The 17546-nt window shown below is 37.5% G+C and overlaps 1 long non-coding RNA gene across 1 annotated transcript; it reads right to left on the bottom strand.

The window, feature by feature from the left end:
- Positions 1-1412: 1412 nt before the first annotated feature.
- On the bottom strand, positions 1413-16917 carry LOC120528606. The gene is made up of 3 exons (XR_005633561.1): positions 16813-16917; positions 1611-1740; positions 1413-1472 (listed from the first exon to the last, which is right to left on the bottom strand). It is a non-coding gene; the product is annotated as an uncharacterized LOC120528606 (long non-coding RNA).
- Positions 16918-17546: the final 629 nt, after the last annotated feature.

The raw sequence follows: 17546 nt of genomic DNA, 5'->3' as shown, positions 1-17546 counted from the left end.
CAGACTTGGACATTAGTGTACATCTCTTAGTGTATATCATTGTCTGCTTTTTGTTAACAACAAGATTGTGTTCAACTCATATAAACATAAAATTGAATATCTGAAAAACATAAAGAGCTGTGATCAAATTGTATTAAAAACTGCACATGAATAGATGTAACCTGTACTGGATTACTTAAACTATATCTGCAGAGCTTCTAGACCTTTGGAGCTGGGGTTGAGAATTTTATTTAATTTTTGATTTTTTTAACAATAGTGTTAACAATTATTTTTCCATGTGTCCTCTAAGTAATACAGCAGATATTGTGGCAGATATGGTTTCTGCTTACCTGTTATACTGTATGTACTCCTTCAGGCATCTCAAACAACACAGTCATTTAATAATATCTCCTAGAATGTGAGAGGCATTTAAATTGTGTTTAGCTGATGTGAATCTGAAAGCGGCATGTGAACTGCAATGTTTAAGATGAAGAGCAGATATCTTAATTAAAATTATGCCATTTTTTTCTGGGTCACAACCACAAACAGAAAAATAATGTGTGTGCCTGTTTTTTGAAATAAAGCTTTCATTGTGATTATATCTTTTCATATTTTTCTGATTTAAAGGTGTTAGAAGGCGCACACACTGGCAGCTGATATGATACAGGCTACATTATTACTGCCCTGTGTACAACATGCTTATTTATGCCAAACATAAATAAAAAATAAATAAGCTGACCACCTTTAGAGAAGCAAATGACTAATCATAATGGGGACACAGATGGAAACTTATCAGGGTTAAATTTCACACAGATGCTAAGTTTTTCTTGCCACAGAAGACCAGCCATATGAAATAAGTTACCAAGTGGCATGGTAAACAGACATTAGGGATCTTGAAACTCAACTTGATGCTACTTGGAGATATTAGGCGAAGAGGACAGATTAATTTTGTTGGGCTGAATGGCCTGTCCTTGTCAAAATGGCTATAAGGTTTAGATGGTCTCATTTTCTAAACTTCATATCAAAACCAAGCACAATCCTACTGTCATTGTACTGCCAGGTACACTACAAATCACAACATATATGGAACTGAATTATGTTCATTCTTAACTGAAGGTGTTTAGCTGGTTGTCCTCTCACTAAGGTTGGAGTCTGAAGTAATACATAGATAAGGCCATTAATCTGTATTGGTAACCATGCTGAAATAGTCTTTTCCCAGCTTGACGCCTTCGCTGTTCATCACAAGATATCTTATTGGCAACATCTTCTCTGTTTTGAATAGAACTGATGAGAATGGTGATTAAACAAAGTACACCTGCTTGTGATTTAGGGAAGACCCAGGTGTTGTTAAGTTAGAAAAAGAAAAGAAAAAAGAAAGTTGCTTTTTTGCAAGTTGGCCAGCAGCAGCCTAATTTATTAGAAAACAAAACCTTGGTGGAAGTGGAAGTCGATTTTGATGGTGATAAGATCTCTGCAAGCAATGGTGGTAAACCCTGTAGAAAGAAGAAATGAAAGGGATATGTTTGGTACAGGAAAAGAAAGTCTTAATAAAAAGAGAACAAGGATTAATTTACACCTAAGATACATTGCCCTTTGTTTGGTAACATTTAATAATTCAAAATAACAACTACCTTGCCAGGTGGTGCACTGGTTAGTGCTGCTGCCTCACACTAAGGGTTTAGCTTCCAGTTACTTCTTGTGTGGAAATTGCATGTTCTCCATGTAGGCATGTGTTTCCTCTGGGTGCTCTGGTTCCACAACCTGCAAGTAAAGTGAGCGGACATTGTTAAACTGGCCCTAGTTTATGTTCACGCTACAATGACTGGAATACAGTCCAGGGCTTTTTCCTACTTTGTTCCCTATGCTTGCTGGGATAGGCTACTGCTACCCCAGATTAAGCGAGTTCAGGAAATTGATGGAACTGCTTTGCCTGTAATGCATTTGATTGATTCACCTTAACAATTCTAATGAGGGGAATTAATTAATAATTTGTATGAAATGTAATGACTTTTTCAGAGATCTTCTGTAGTATCATACCTAGTAAGTCATTAAAGTAATTATAAATTGGTTTGCCTATATGTTTCCATCTTTCTTACAAAAATGGCAAGCGCATTTATTAATTCATACTGTTCATTTTTTTTTGTAACAAGAAAAAAATGCACTCAAAAGCAACAAAAAACCTTTATAATTATCTTGACCAAGTACCATATATATTTTTGTAACACAGTGGAGATGTAAAATGAGCATATATCCAATTCAAATGAAGCATCAAGGTGTCGCAATTACTGCTTAATGAATCGAGAATCCTGACTTTGAATGCAAAGAATGGTTACCATCAATCTGAAGTTTGCATGATCTCCCCATATAAAGTATGTATAGGTCTTCCTATGATACTTTGCTTCTCTCATGCTCTCAAAGATGTGCGATTTATGTTAATTGGTGACTTTACATTATCCCTGTGTGGATGGGTCCACTTGACTAAAACTGAAAGCATTTACTTTTGCAGCCAGGATACTGTATTATATGGGTGGCTGCCCTAAACCTTGCCATGTCTCTTGTCCCTTCTTATTACAATATTTTTAGACTTTGGTTAGTTCTTCTAGCATTTGTCTTTACAGACTTATAACATACTCTTTCAGCATGCTGCTCTATGATCATGTCTGTCTTTGTTACTTCTAACTCCAAGCCAACAAATTTTATCTTGGACAGTTTACACCTTTTTCCGTTACTTATGGTGAATTCAGAAAGTATTCATACTCCATCATTTTCTACACACTTTCCTGTGTTGTAGCTTTAGTTTTAAATGGATACATTTTCCATTTCTGCCCATTAATCTACACTCAGTAACTCATAATGACAGAGTTAAAGCATGTTTTCAGAAAAGTTTACAAATGTATTAAAAATCAAAAACTGAAATTATACATTCATATAACCTTGCTGTGGTACTCCAAACTCAAATTAGTTGTGTAATGCTTGCTTTATTTATCCTGGAGATGTGTCTAGAACTTGAGTGGAGTCCACCTGTGGTAAATTTAATTGATTGGACATAGTTTGGAATGGCACACATCTGTGTATATAAGATCTCACAATTCACACTTCATGTCAGCACAGAAAACAAGCCATTAAGTCCCTTAGCATATTGGCCTCAAAAACTGTGAAATGGAACAATTTTGGAAAAACCAGGACCCTAATGCCTAACCCTAACTCCTAACGCCTAAATTTAACCCTAACACTGGAGTTGGCCATCTGGTTAAACTGAGTGACCAAGCAAGGGCCTTGTTTAGGGAGGTGACCAAAAATCTAATGGGCACTCTAACAAAACTTCAAAAGTCCTCTGCTGAGATGGGATAGCCTGTTGAAAGGATGACCATCTCAGCATCATTCTGTCAATCAGTTGTTTATCGTAAAATGGCTTGTATGGAAGCCACTCTTGAATAAAAGGCATTAAAAGGATTCTGAGAATTTGAGGGAAAAAAGACTTTCTGATCTGATCAGGCAAGAAATTGACTCCTTGTGCAGAATTCTAAGTACTATGTCTGGTGGTCTGGCAAAGACCAGATAATGTTCATCATCTGTATCACCGTCCCTTTGGTGAATCGTGGTGGTGACAGAATCATGGTATGGAGCCGCTTCTTAGTGACAGGGACAGGGAGACTGATCAGAATTAAGGAAAGGATGAATGCAGCCAAATATGAAAGGGTCTTGAAGATGACCTGCTCCAGAGTGCACGCAACTTTAGACAAGGGTGTCAGTTCACCTTTCAGCACTCCAATAACTTGAAGCATACAATGAAGACAAATACTTCAGGAGAATACATTTCTGACTGTTCTTGAGTAGTTCAGTCAAAGCCCAGGCTAAAACTCCATAGAACATTAGTGAGAGTGAGAGACTATTTAGTGAAGATAAGTGAGAGACTTGAAGATGGCAGTTTATAGATGCTTCCCAACCAGTCTAATGGGGCTTGAGAGGATCTGCCAGGAAGAATGCAATACAGTGCCCAAATCCAGGTTTGTAAAGCTTGTGGAGATTACTCAAAAACCTGAGAAGTTTTAATTGCTGCCAAAGGATCTGAATACTTACATGAATGAGAGATTTCAATTTTTGAGTTTTAAATTTGCAAACCTTTCTGAAAACATGTTTTAGCTTTTGTCACTATGGTTTATTGTATGTAAATTCTCAGGCAAAAATGACACAAATATCCATTTAAAATAAAATCTACACCACAATAAAGTGTGCAGAAAGTGAAGAGGTCTGAATACTTTCTGAGTTTCAATCCATTGTATATACATTACATAGTTTTTTTCATAGTGAAAGTCTAATCTTTTTAAAATTAAGCCTTCCATTGTCTCATTTGACATTTACTATTTTGTATCTGTTTTCTCTTTCATTCACATTGTTCTCGTAGTTTTTATAGTCAACATATTGCAGGATAGTGACACAAGAGAAATAATATCTTCTCCTAATATGCTGTTCTTAAATGAATGTATTGTGAGTCTGTACTAATGATTCTTCTAATTGTAATAATCTTTTTTTGTTTGTTTTTTTCGTGGTTATAAGTGTATTTGATAGTGTCACAATCCAGCTTACTTTATCACAAATATTTTTTTTAATTAACAGCAGTCAAATACTACAAGCATGTCAAACTCATCATAATACAACACTGTCTATGTTTGTATTTGTTATGACAGGCTTGGCAAAAAGCCCTCACGTTTTTGAGCAAATAAAATCAGACATGTTGAGTTTCTATGTTTCTAAGCGTTGTTTGATGCGCATTGGGCTATAGGTTCTAGGTAATTTTTTTTTCCTCACAAAACACATAATTCAAACTGACTTCAAAATAATTACATTTGAATCAATATTGAGCGGGGCCGGCTCTACGCTGGGGCAAGAGGGGGCAATGCCCCCTTAAACAAATGTCCTGCCCCCTTAAATCAAACTTTTAGAGGATGAGAAAGAAAATAATAGATTACCCACAAACTGAATATGGGCAAGATTTACTACAGTAGCTGGAAAAGGCACAAATGAGATGATAGGTTTCACCTCTTGTTCGCTCTTTCCCTTTGTGCTTTGTTTGTGCGCAGCTCACACAGTACTCCGTAGAGATCCCCCACTCACCCTCCCCAGCTAAACATCCAATCACTGTTAGTATGCTAATGACTCGGTGTCAGGTTTCTCAGTAGGCAAGGCAGAGCGAAATGAGCTTGTCAACTGCATGAGGCTTTGAGGAAGCAGCAAATCTCTGTCGTCAAAATCATAGCGACCCGTGAAATAATTAACAACAACTAAAAAATACATCTATATTTGTACAGTCAATGGGGGACTAGTCCATTGTTCTTCTCACAGTTTCAGTCTGGCAGAGAAGTGTTTCTTTCTCAATCCCACAAGCACCACTGCTGCTGCATAGAGCCGACTGGAGGACCCGTGTCTGTCTATCAGACCCAACACAAAGCCCCGCCCCAGCTTTCAACTCTGCACTCAGTTTTCTCGTTTCATATACTGATATAATCACAGGGATTTTAGTAAAGCTTATTTATTCACTTTCCAAACCAGCTACCAGCAGCTCACAAAGGGAAAGTTAATGATGTGAAATGCATCCTATTTCCCAAGCTTTTAAAAAGTGTGATGCTGCTCCTGGCTGTACCAATAGCATTAGCAATGATGCTGTTGCTGGTACATCAGAGACAGCAGCTAGCATGTCTACTCCTGTGGCATCAACAGGCACTGCTTCTCCTGTACCTCTGCCAACAATTGCTGCCCCAAAGCAACCCGCTCAGCTACCCAGTGACTTAAATGGCAATACACCATCCCAGCCAATACTGGGTAGTTACCCCAAACGTGTATTAGGTGGTAAAACATTAAGATCATTCAATCCTGCCTGGTATCGCACACAACCATGGCTGGAGTACTCTGTTGTGTTGGATGCATGCTTCTGTTCCCCTGTCGGAAATATGGCAGGCACTGTTAATGAGAGGGATGTAGTTTTACCTTAACTGGTTTTAACAACTGGAAAGCAGCACTTGATCGAGACAAGGGGCTACAGAGGCATGTGTCCAGCCACAACCATGTGCATGCTTCAACAATCTGGACTGAGCATAAAAGCAGAGAGGCCAGAGGGGGGACTGTGGATTCAATGTTGGTTGGTAAAACACAACTTGAAAAAAACCATTACTATGTCAAGAGTATTGGTAGTGCTATAAGGTTTCTCTGTTTAAATGAGTTGGGGGTCCGTGGGACTGCAAAAACCTTGAGACATGATGCAGCGAGTAATGATGATGACATTGCTTCAGGTATTTTTCTAAAACTGATGGAAAATACCTTAGAGAAGGATGAGAAGCTAGCAAGCATTGCTAAGGGTATCCCAAAAAATGCAAAATGCACATCTAAGGATATCCAAAATGAAATTGTCCAAACACTGGCTGACATGGTGCTTGGAGAGGTCAGGAAAAAATATGAAAGTGCTGATTCTGCAGGGTTTTGCCTCAAAAGTGATGGGACCAGGGATAGGTGCAATGTGAAAAATGTGTCTGTGATAATACAGTTTGTCAGAAATTCCATGCCAGAGGAGCATCTTATTGGGTTGCTTGACTTGTAACAACTTGATGCAGAGTACATCACCTCTGAGATCCTGTTACACCTTTCTGATGCTGGCTACAGTGCTGACAGTATACTTAGTCAGTGTTATGATGGGGTTAGAGGTGGTGTACAAGCTCTGCTCCAAAACAGGCTTGAATAGATATGTCCCATAGATCCACTGCTACAACCACCAACTGCACTTAGTGGTTGTGCATGGCATGCAGAGTGAGCCGTGTGCAAAAAGATTTTTTAGCCTATCTAGTTCACTCTACAAGTTTTTTCACCACCACTATATGCTCAATAAACAAGGCTGCTTGAGATCAGATGGACAAGACACTATGAGGTGAGGTGACAAGGTGCACTGTGGACAATCAAGAACAAATCCTTAGTATCCTATCTGAGATGACAGAGGATGATGATGCTGCAGTTGACCTGTGCACCGAGGCATCAGGCCTGCTATGCCAAATTAAGAGGCATCACTTCTTTGAGATTGGAAAGTTCCCAGTGCGGGTGCTTGGTGTCTTGAAACCAGCAAATGCTATTCTACAGTCTCAGTCAGTTGATCTGTGCAGTGCTTCTGAGGTTGTTAGTGCAGCACTGGACTCCTTAAAAAACATCCGTGAGGATGACTGTTGGGGAGTGTCATCTCCTGCTGAGGATGAGTCACATCCAACAAAGAGAAGGAGAACAATGAGCAAACACCTCACCTCAAAGTGTTGTGCTCTCAACTTTGGGCCATACAGACTCTGGTGACCCTACCATTTCCCCCCCATCAGTCTCTGAAAAGATCCCTGCTCAACATCCTTGACAGGGCCATTTCAGAAATGGAAACTAGATTTTCACACAAGAAGATTGACCTGATGAGAGCCATATCTAGTCTTGCACCCAAATCTAGCGCATTTCTAGATCCCACCCTGTTGCACCCTCTGGCTGTGATGGCTGGCACTGTAGCAGATGTTGTAAGTCTGAAAAATGAAGTTCTTGTGCAAAACAGATGCTGCTCAAAAATTTTCAAAGGAAACAGACCTGTCCACTGTGTGTAAACTCCTGCAGGAGTACAAGGAAGCCTTTCCTGAGTTGCATAAATTGTATGTAACAGCCCTGGTAATTGGTGTGTCTTCAGCATCGTGTGAGAGTTCCTTCTCCACTTTGTCACGGGTACTAACCCCCTATCGCACCATGTGACATAAAAGAAAGAGGAATTTGGTGATCTTGGCCCATGAGAAGTCCATAACAAATAACTTGGATATGATGAATTTGTAAGAGTTATTGCAAAGGGAAACGGGTGAGTGGATTGAGGAGAAAGGAGAGCAGAGCTGTTTACTTGCAAACAGAGAGTTCAATTGCTTACAAAACAAACAAGCTTAAAACAAGACAAAAAGACAAAAAAAGAAGAAAAAAGTTAAAATGTTCTGTTCTAAATCTGTTGTGTTCTACAAATTAGTTTGAGAATTGTAGGGAAAGACATGGTGAATTGTTTTTTTTTTAAATTACTATGCCAACCCTTTTTAGTTTTGTAAATATTGGCTATATTGAGAGGTCTTATTTTATTCTTACTTTATTTTGCAAATTTATTTGAGAATTAGGCCATCCAATTAAGATAAAATTTATGTTGTTGGTTATAAAGATCTAGATGAATATTTTATTTTGTTCTTTATTTTATTTTTTTTTTTATTCTATTTTTTCAGTTTTATTTTTCAAGACTTGGTGAATTGATTTTTTTTTAATAACTTGGCCTACCCTTTTTAGTTTTGTTAATATTAGCAATAGTGAGAGGTGTTATTATTGGGTTCTAAAATATTTGATATAGGCCATCCAATTAAGGTAAATGTCATGTTTTTAGTTGTTATAATCTGATGAGGAATATTTTATTTTCTGTTGTTTTATTTTTCAGTTTTCCTCCTGAGGGATTACCACCTTGTCGTGGTCATAGGGTTTGCGTGCCTCAGTGACCCTAAGAGCTACACCAGCAGAAGCTTAGCCTTCAGGTGGGACACTCAAGTTGGAGAGGTCTTAGGGTAGAGGCCTGATGAAGTGCAATCCAATGACATGACCAAAACAGTTATCCAGAGTACCCCACCCCTTTCCAGCCTCCATTGCCACCATGTGCCCCCTTCACATTTCTGTCTGCCCCCTTAAATATGCCTGTCTAGAACCAGCCCAGATCTTGAGAAGGTGTAGCATTGCCTGAAATAAAAGGCATGAAATTCCAAGGACCAATCTCCACCAATTGCTAAAGTCTTGGCACTGCATTTGTTTTTGCAATGGACTGCAATTTACTTCAGAAACATTGACAAAACAGCAATTTTAATTAGAACATTGAAACAATTTAGATGAAAACAGGCCATTCAGGCCAGAAAAGCTCAACAGTTCTATCCACTAAATTATTCCAAAAAATATCAAGTCTAGTTTTGAAGGGCCCATGTTCCATGTGTTTCTGGTTTTCTGTGTGGAGAAAAACTAATGTTTGTGCAAAAATGTACCCTTAACCAGTTTCCAACTGTCTCCATGTCTTCTTGATGAACTCATTTTAAAGTAACAGTCTTGATCCACTGTACTAATTCCCTTCACTTCAATCATGTCAACTCTTAATCAACTTTTTCATTCTTTCCTCATACCTTGTCCTCTGTAGCCTTGGAGTCAGTCAAGTCACATTTCTCAGTACTTTTCCCAGTGGTGTAAAATATATTCATTATTAACTTGACCGGGTTCCTCTAGAACAGTTGTTTTTTTTTTTAGTTTTAAATCACCTTAGCCTGGCTTTTTCTTTGTAACTTGTTTATTCTTGTCTAAAAAAATGGTTCTTTATTGACATTTTTATGGTTCTTTATTGGGTTGTGTGGATCACCATAGAGCCATTGCGTCACAACTTTATTCCATTCTGGGAAAGGTTCTCTGCATATAAAGATGGATGTTCGTGCTTTGAAAAACTTCCTAATATTAAAAAAAAAACAAACTGAAATCTTTAATGAATAGTAGGCTACCTAGAAGGACAGTAACGGACAAGTAAGAAAACCTGGACTTAGCCTGTGTAACTGGACATGATAACAAATCTGTTATCATTTATTTGTGGTTATTCACTCTACGGGCCTGTTATGGATCTAAATAAACAAAGGTTCTTTCTGGAACCTTAATGTGGATGGGTCTTTTGGAAACTAGACAAGGTTTCCCTATGGCATCATTCTGAAGAACCTCATTGGCAGCTTTATAAGAGTGTACTTTGCTCCAACTATTATACTTTTGTCTTCAAAGTTAGCATGGCCTTGCTGCAGCAAAGCATCCACATTGCATGATACGTTAAGCACCATGTTCTACTGTATATTAGTGATGTTAGAGTCTTCTGTTTATAATGAACCACAACAGTATTGAGACACAATAGGTCAGATAGATAGATAGATAGATAGATAGATAGATAGATAGATAGATAGATAGATAGATAGATAGATAGATAGATAGATAGATAGATAGAACTTTCTAGGGAGAAATTTGGCTTTTTACAGAAGCTGTTTAAATCAATAAATACACAAACAGGAAGGTAAATAAATAAATATATAAACACACCTTGATCTGAATACACACCAGGAAGACTATAAAACAAGAATATTACAAAGAAAGAAAACGTCTGTCTTGGCTGTCACAATCACAGTGAAGCATTATGCAGACGTATTGCTGTTGGTATAAAGGAGTCCCAGCAGCATTTCTTGAGACACTTTTATTGACTACTTCACTGGCTGAAAGTCCTTGGTGTTAGTATGTCAGAGAAAGGATGTGCAGCTTTGTTCATAATGACAATAAGTTTTGTTTTAATTCTCTCCTTTGTTACCACCTCCAAGGGGTCCAGAGTGTGTCCCATAACTGAACTTGTCCTTTTAATTAGCTTGTTGAGTCAGTTGGCCTCTCTTGAAGTGATGTTACCAGCCCAGCACACCACTGTGTAGAAGATTGCACTGGCCATCACAGATTTATAGAAGATGTGAAGGATGTCACTTTCCACATTAAAGGAATGTAGTCTCATAAGGAAAAAGAGCCCGATCTGCCTTTTGTTACATAGATCCTCTGTGTTCTGAGACCAGTCAAAGCTATCTTTAATGTGGACCACATATGTTAACAACTTAGCAGTTATTTTCAAATGCAGACTATTTCCTACTTTTAGAATTACCAGTAATTTCTTGGTGGCCTCCTTGACTTAAATTGTGCTATCCTTAATTAAATGCTCAGTTAGATACTTTTTCTGCATAGATTTTTAGTTGTGTTGTATTTTCCTTTTCTTTATATTTGGGTTATTCTGTCTTTATGATGTGATGAGTTAACAAAAATGGCTCTTCTCAAAGTTGTGTTTAATCTGAACTCCCATAAAATACATTCAATATAAACAGACAATATGTTGCTGCTTATCACACTTTCAGAATTGTTTGAATCATAAATGTAGACGAAATGTAGAGAATCTGTAAAATTTTCTTTTCATACTTTTTATGATTAATGACAAAACCACCATGCTAAATATGCTAAACATCATAAGAAACATGATGTGAAATGTGCTTAAATAATTGAATAAGAGTGGATGTACATAAATATGCAACATGGACAGTGAATGGGCTGGGAACTGAATCCAGGTCTATAAATCCATGAAGCATCAGTGCAAAGTACTGCACCCTAGGCCTGCGCTAGTATCTGAAATAACATACTACACAGAGGAGAATATTTCTTTTTTGGATGGAAACAAATGATAAAGTAGTCTTGAAACATCAAGTTCAGAATATTATACTGTAACACCATGTTACTTTGTCACAAAAATGTGAAGAATTTCGTTTGTTTTAACACTTGGTAAACACCCTGTAAAGGAGCAAATGCTGTTGCATTTTTAAGACAAAAAATATGTGAAGAGTGTTTTGCAAAGAGCTAGTTTCTGGATTCCTTATATTAGCATTTTTAACAAACACATTTGTCTGAAATCTGCACCTTTAACACTGTCCATAAGCTATTCCTAATGAATAAAATGTACATGTCATTCTTTTACATAATGAATGTTATAAGACATCAAGAAATGTTTTTTCTTTTAAAGTTAAAATTTAGATTGGATAAAAGATTTCAGTGATACCTATTTCTTTTTCCTTTTAGGCAAATAAAGAAAAAATGCTGTATCATGATTCAGGCCATCAAAGAAAATGATATATATATATATATATATATATATATATATATATATATATATAAAAGAATATATGCAAATAAAAAGAATGTCATACATGATGACCTTATGCACAGCAGTTTTATAGCTGAAATTTACTGTAATTTATGAAAAAATCTAATTTATATTGCCAATCAGTTTGTGCTTAAAATATTTGATAGGCATTACTATTATTGTATCTCATAGATGTATGCTCAATTTGAGTATTAAAATGGAAAATCATTACCTTAAAACTGAATTTATTATGAAAATTGATGTCAATCACTTGGGATCAAATGACAAAATGAGTATTTAATGTATAATCATAATAATTAAATGCTTTTAATGGGAATTTTTGGCAATCTTGCATTTTCCCATGTCTTCAGCATTTTATCTACAGACAGAATATATTTATGTATTGACAAAATCTGCCTTCTTTACAAGTAAAATATAAGTCAGTTATTAGAATTATCACCAAACTATATTTTTCGTTTTTATCATTACAAATGGGGATTCATTTCAGAGAAAATGGTGCAGTGATTCTAATTTTAGCCTCAAAGACAGGTGCTGCAGAGCTGACAAAAATATCAGTTGAAAAATAGCAGACTTGTGCACAATTTCAGACATATAAGCAGGTAGCATAGAGCTAATTATTTCCACAAATAGCATTTGTGCCTAACCACAATCTGAAAAAAATATGATCCCTTTATTTTTTATAGTATTTGTTCACTGAATTTTAAAGGAAATTTAAACTGTATACCAATGTACAACCAGCTTAAATTATGATGATAAACTGTCATAAATCATCAAATCCTTTGCATTTAGTGATAGGTATCAACTTTTATTTGATTGGGTTTGTTCAAATACTTATTGATATTAAAAAAAAACATTATGCTGCCAGTCTTATTTTTAATAAAATTAATAAATCAAATGTGTTTGTGAAAAATATTTTAAAAAATGTGTCCTGTTGTTCACCCACTAATGAACACATTACAAGATTACTGAAGCGGACCCTGGCAGCATCAGGCACATAGCTGGAGTTACTGCCACATGCAATGTCAGTCTGCTGCAATGCACAGTAACACATACACCTGAATCATTTACATCAGCCTAATTAAGAGTTACCAAAAAGTAATTAATCAAACAAAAAATATCCCTTTTATTTTCTCGTGATGTTGAACTTTTAGTGAACCCTGCTGAATTCCCTTTCCTTTAATTTTGGTGAAGTTTGGGAACATTTCCATGATTTTGTGAAATCAGGGAAATATTCACGAACTTTGCCAAACTCTGCAAAATGAAGTCAATTGGGAAGGAGGAACTGGACTCATTTTGAGTGGATTATAATGCGCTTTGTGTCCATGAAGGGCTGCCAACTATAATAGATCAATTTCTGTGGCCAAATATGTGATCTGAGCTCTGAGGCAGTAATGTTAAAGACCGTGCCATTGTGCCTCAAACAACAAAAGACACATATGTAACGAACACCAAAAAGGAAATACAACAAATGGTACCAACTAGCAAACCTTAAATATAATTTGATACTATCCGTATGTATGGTGTTCGCATTAATACCACGATTCAATACAAGTTAGAACCATACAATGAGACTCTGCCTCTGTAGTTAGAACATAACATGGCAAACATGGACGCAGTATTGCATGATTGGCTAAGAATGTTCGAATACTACAGTGATGCTGCTGGACGGCCGAGTATAGTAAGTCGGTGTTAGTTCAAGAGAGATAACAGTAAGTTCGGTTGGTTTTTGGAACGTTGGTTTGTTTGGGTGTACTGTCCAGGACTAACATTGTTGACTGACTTAAACCCTTCGACAGTTCCGGAACCTTAAGTAATTTAGAACGTATTGCCATTTGCTTGGTATGTCGAAATCTATCTTTGGGCAGTTCAGTTTTGACATCCGTCCTTCTGACATCTATTGGCAAACTGAGAAATGACGACAGGGTATTAACCAACGGTCATTGTTTAAATTTTAGCTGAACTCAGATCTAAAATGACCATGCAAACATAATTATTACTCCGACTCTGATTACAGTCGTAAAATATGGTTTGTTTTGAAAATTTGTTTGCCTGAAAAAATCAAATGAGGTGCGCCGAAGAGCTCAGTTCATGTCTCGCAACCCTGTTTAAACAGGAAACACTTCATTACATCGGCCAAAAAGGTCTTATTTAAGCACAGATCAGTGCCACGATAACAAAATCATTTCAAGGACTTAAAAAAACAAATAATTCTTTGCAGAGAAAGTATGAATTTGTAGCCCGATTCAATCGGGTTCCCAGTCGCTAGTAAGTAAAAAAAATATAGATCACTGTGCTCACAGAGTTCCACTCTTAGGCCACACATTGGCTGTCTTTCTTCTTCCATTAATTAGAAGGAAACTACTTGTATATACATAGTAACAAATCTTTTCTTGTTATTATTTCACAGTGTGTCCTGCGTTTTCTGATGGCAGGAGGGGAAGGTGGAAGGCTCCATTAAGGCTTGTTTTGAGATAGCTGCTGGGCAATTGATTTGCATGCTGTTGTGATGTGAAATTTTGCATACAAGTTGATAAATATTTTATGTCTTTATTTGTACTTAGGTAAAGCAATGTAATATTAGTGTTACATTAGTGAGAAGCATTCATGTTTACAACCCCGCCCTCTCCCAGGACTAAGTCAGGAAAGTGAATTTAACGATAGGGTTGGACGGGGAAGTGCCTAAAACCAGTTTGGCAAGTGTTTCTCTGCTAATTTCTCTCAACCCCCATAGGAAAGCCAGGTTGCCTAACTGCCAAGCTTTACCTTAACATATGGTTTTGGGGGCAGGTCTGAATATGGCTGTTTGGAATTGGCTTGTATCAGAAGCCTTTGAGTACCATGATGTCCTATTGGCTGTAGGGGTTGGACAGAACATCTATAAATTTGCTCACTCCCCCACTCTCTCTCTCTCTTACCAAACTGATGAACTGAAAAGGACAACACAATGAAGAGCACAGCTCGGCAGCCATATTGAGACAGGCATGCGGTCTGTTCTGAATAAAGTTGACCACAAAATGATGCCTTAACTAGAAACATTTTAAGTAACTAACAAGTCTGTGTGCCGCCTGAAACGACACATCACCATTTATTAGGTTGTATGGTTGCCAATATTCAAATGTACTTTGCATATTGTTATTATTTATGAATATTATCAATAATACATTGTTTTAATTGTAACTTAACTCCTGCTTGTCTTTTACTACACCTAATTGCCTGAGTCTATAGATGTAGAAGGGAAGGTGGGGCGAAATTTTATGGGACAATACCTTATAAACAGTGGTAAGTCTAAGCGATTTGAGGCATTCTGAGAAAGGCTACATATTAATAATACAAAAGGGGAAAGTAGAGTAATATGTTACTTTACCAAGACAAAACACATGCGGTGCTGCATTGCCACTGCACAGAGATCAGTGTTATATACAGTATAGTAATCCCTCCTCGATCGCGGGGGTTGCGTTCCAGAACCCCCCACGATAGACGAAAATCCGCGAAGTAGAAACCATATGTTTGTGTAGTTATTTTTATATATTTTAAGCCCTTATAAACTCTCCCACACTGTTAACATTATTAGAGCCCTCTAGACATGAACTAACACCCTTTAGTCAAAAGTTTAAACTGTCCTCTATGACAAGACAGAGATGACAGTTCTTTTTCACAATTAAAAGAATGCAAATAGATCTTCTTCTCTTCAGGAGCAGAGAGTTTCAGAGGGAGAGAGAGAGAGAGCGCTCGCAAAGAAAAGCAAACAATCAAAAAATCAATACTTGTGCTTTTAAGTTTGCCGCATTTTTAGAGGAGCGTCAGGATCTTCTAAGCAAACAGCCTCTGTGCAAACAGCCCCTCTGCTCACATCTCCTCCGTCAGGCACAGAGAACGTCAGAGAGAGAGAGCGAGATTAAAGCAACAATCAAAAAATCAATACATGTGCTTTTGTGCTTTTAAATATGCCGAGCACCGCAATAAAGCGCATTTTTAGAGGAGCGCCAGTATCTTTTAAGCAAACAGCACCTCTGCTCACAGCCCCTCCGTCAGGCGCAGAGAATGTCAGAGAGGGTGAGAGAGAGGCAGAGACAAGCAAACAATCAAGCTCCGCGCGGGATGCATATCTTATAGCATTGAGGAGTTTTAGTTAGTAAGTAATACATGCTCTGATTGGGTAGCTTCTAAGCCATCCGCCAATAGCGTCCCTTGTATGAAATCAACAGGGCAAACAAACTGAGGAAGCGTGTAGCATAAATTAAAAGACCCATTGTCTGCAGAAATCCGCGAACCAGCAAAAAATCTGTGTTATATATTTAGCATGTGCTTACATTTAAAATCCGCGATAGAGTGAAACCGCGAAAGTCAAAGCGCGATATAGCGAGGGATTACTGTATCTGCTTTTTTTAAGCACATGTGGGATGGATATCTGGGATGACCCACATACAGCAGTCAAAGAGCCTGGGGGACAAAATGGCCATGTGTGGAAGAAACAAGTTTGGTTAGAGATGGGAAAAAAATATCACCTAGTGTTTTTAAGTTCCTTGGTGGATTGATGGGCTTTGTCAATGTATCTCAGTTCCTTGTGTGCTTTTGACCCAGACATGGCAATGTCAGTAATAATTTTGAAAGTGTTAGGCCTTCTCTGGGGCCCAAGAAAAAAATATTCACCTAAGCCAACCACACGGCTAATTGTCAGGAAAATATTCAGCAAACAACAACACTGGCAAAAAAAGAGTATTTAGTGCAAAACACTTTGGCTAATTTCTCTGATCAACACTAACAGCCACTAATAGGGTTTAGTTGTTATGTGCCACATCCATAAAACTTATATCCTTCAAAGCTTGTGGAGAGAAAGAGAGAGAGAGAGAGAGGGGTTTGGAGGATGTCACCACATGATGAACCATCCGGATTGAGACCCGTGTGCAGCAATGCAAAGGGTGACACCTCAGCACCACACGGGAACAGTGTGAGTTTTTTTTACAGTGGCTGGAGTGCCAATCTCGCCACCAGCCTCTGAGTTTTTGTTGCGTGTTGGGGGAACTGCTAGTGGGGCTGGATAAAGGTTAACATCATACCCAGGATGAAGCAGTTGCGGGTTAAGGGCCTTGCTCCAGGGCCCAACAGAGGTGGGTCACTTCTGCCATTTTTGGGACTTGAACCGGCAAACTTCTGATTGCCAGTGTAGAGCCCTAGCCTCAGATCCACCACCTGTGGAGAGATAATACAGTTAAAATGTTAGATGAAAAACAGTTAATAATAATGACTAAAACAAAGTGTGTTGGCTTAAAATCTTTCTCTTTATAAATTCATCTGTGTATAAATATCAACTTTTCAAAAGTGTTAGTTGTCCCAGTATCATAGCTGATTTAACAAAGACACATTAATTAGGGACATGTGACAATTTTCGTAAACCGGTCTTGTTTGCTAAGAAGATGATAGATACCTGGCTAAAAGAAGATGGCTAACAGTCATGGGACAAGGTTTTTAAACTGGGACCACATTGGTAAGGTTAGTTGACATAAAATGAGATCTAGCCAACAGTGCAATGCAGGTCTAGTTTTCAATTCATGCAGCCAAACAAGCATTGCAGTCATCCAGTGTATCATATTTTTGTGGAATGAAAAATGAAATGAAAGTATTGAACATTAGACATTTTATCTAAACATTATGGCAATGTATTACAACACAGGTTGACAACCAAGAAATTAATTTTGAATTGAACCTTTGAAGTGAACTCAATTTAATGAAACAAGTTTGACCACATGTACGGTAGGTACGTCTTTTATTCATTACACTAAACATGATTTTG

Source organism: Polypterus senegalus, chromosome 4 (assembly GCF_016835505.1).
Source record: "Polypterus senegalus isolate Bchr_013 chromosome 4, ASM1683550v1, whole genome shotgun sequence".
NCBI classification, from domain to species: domain Eukaryota; kingdom Metazoa; phylum Chordata; class Cladistia; order Polypteriformes; family Polypteridae; genus Polypterus; species Polypterus senegalus.
This window is presented reverse-complemented; position numbering and strand designations above follow the sequence as displayed.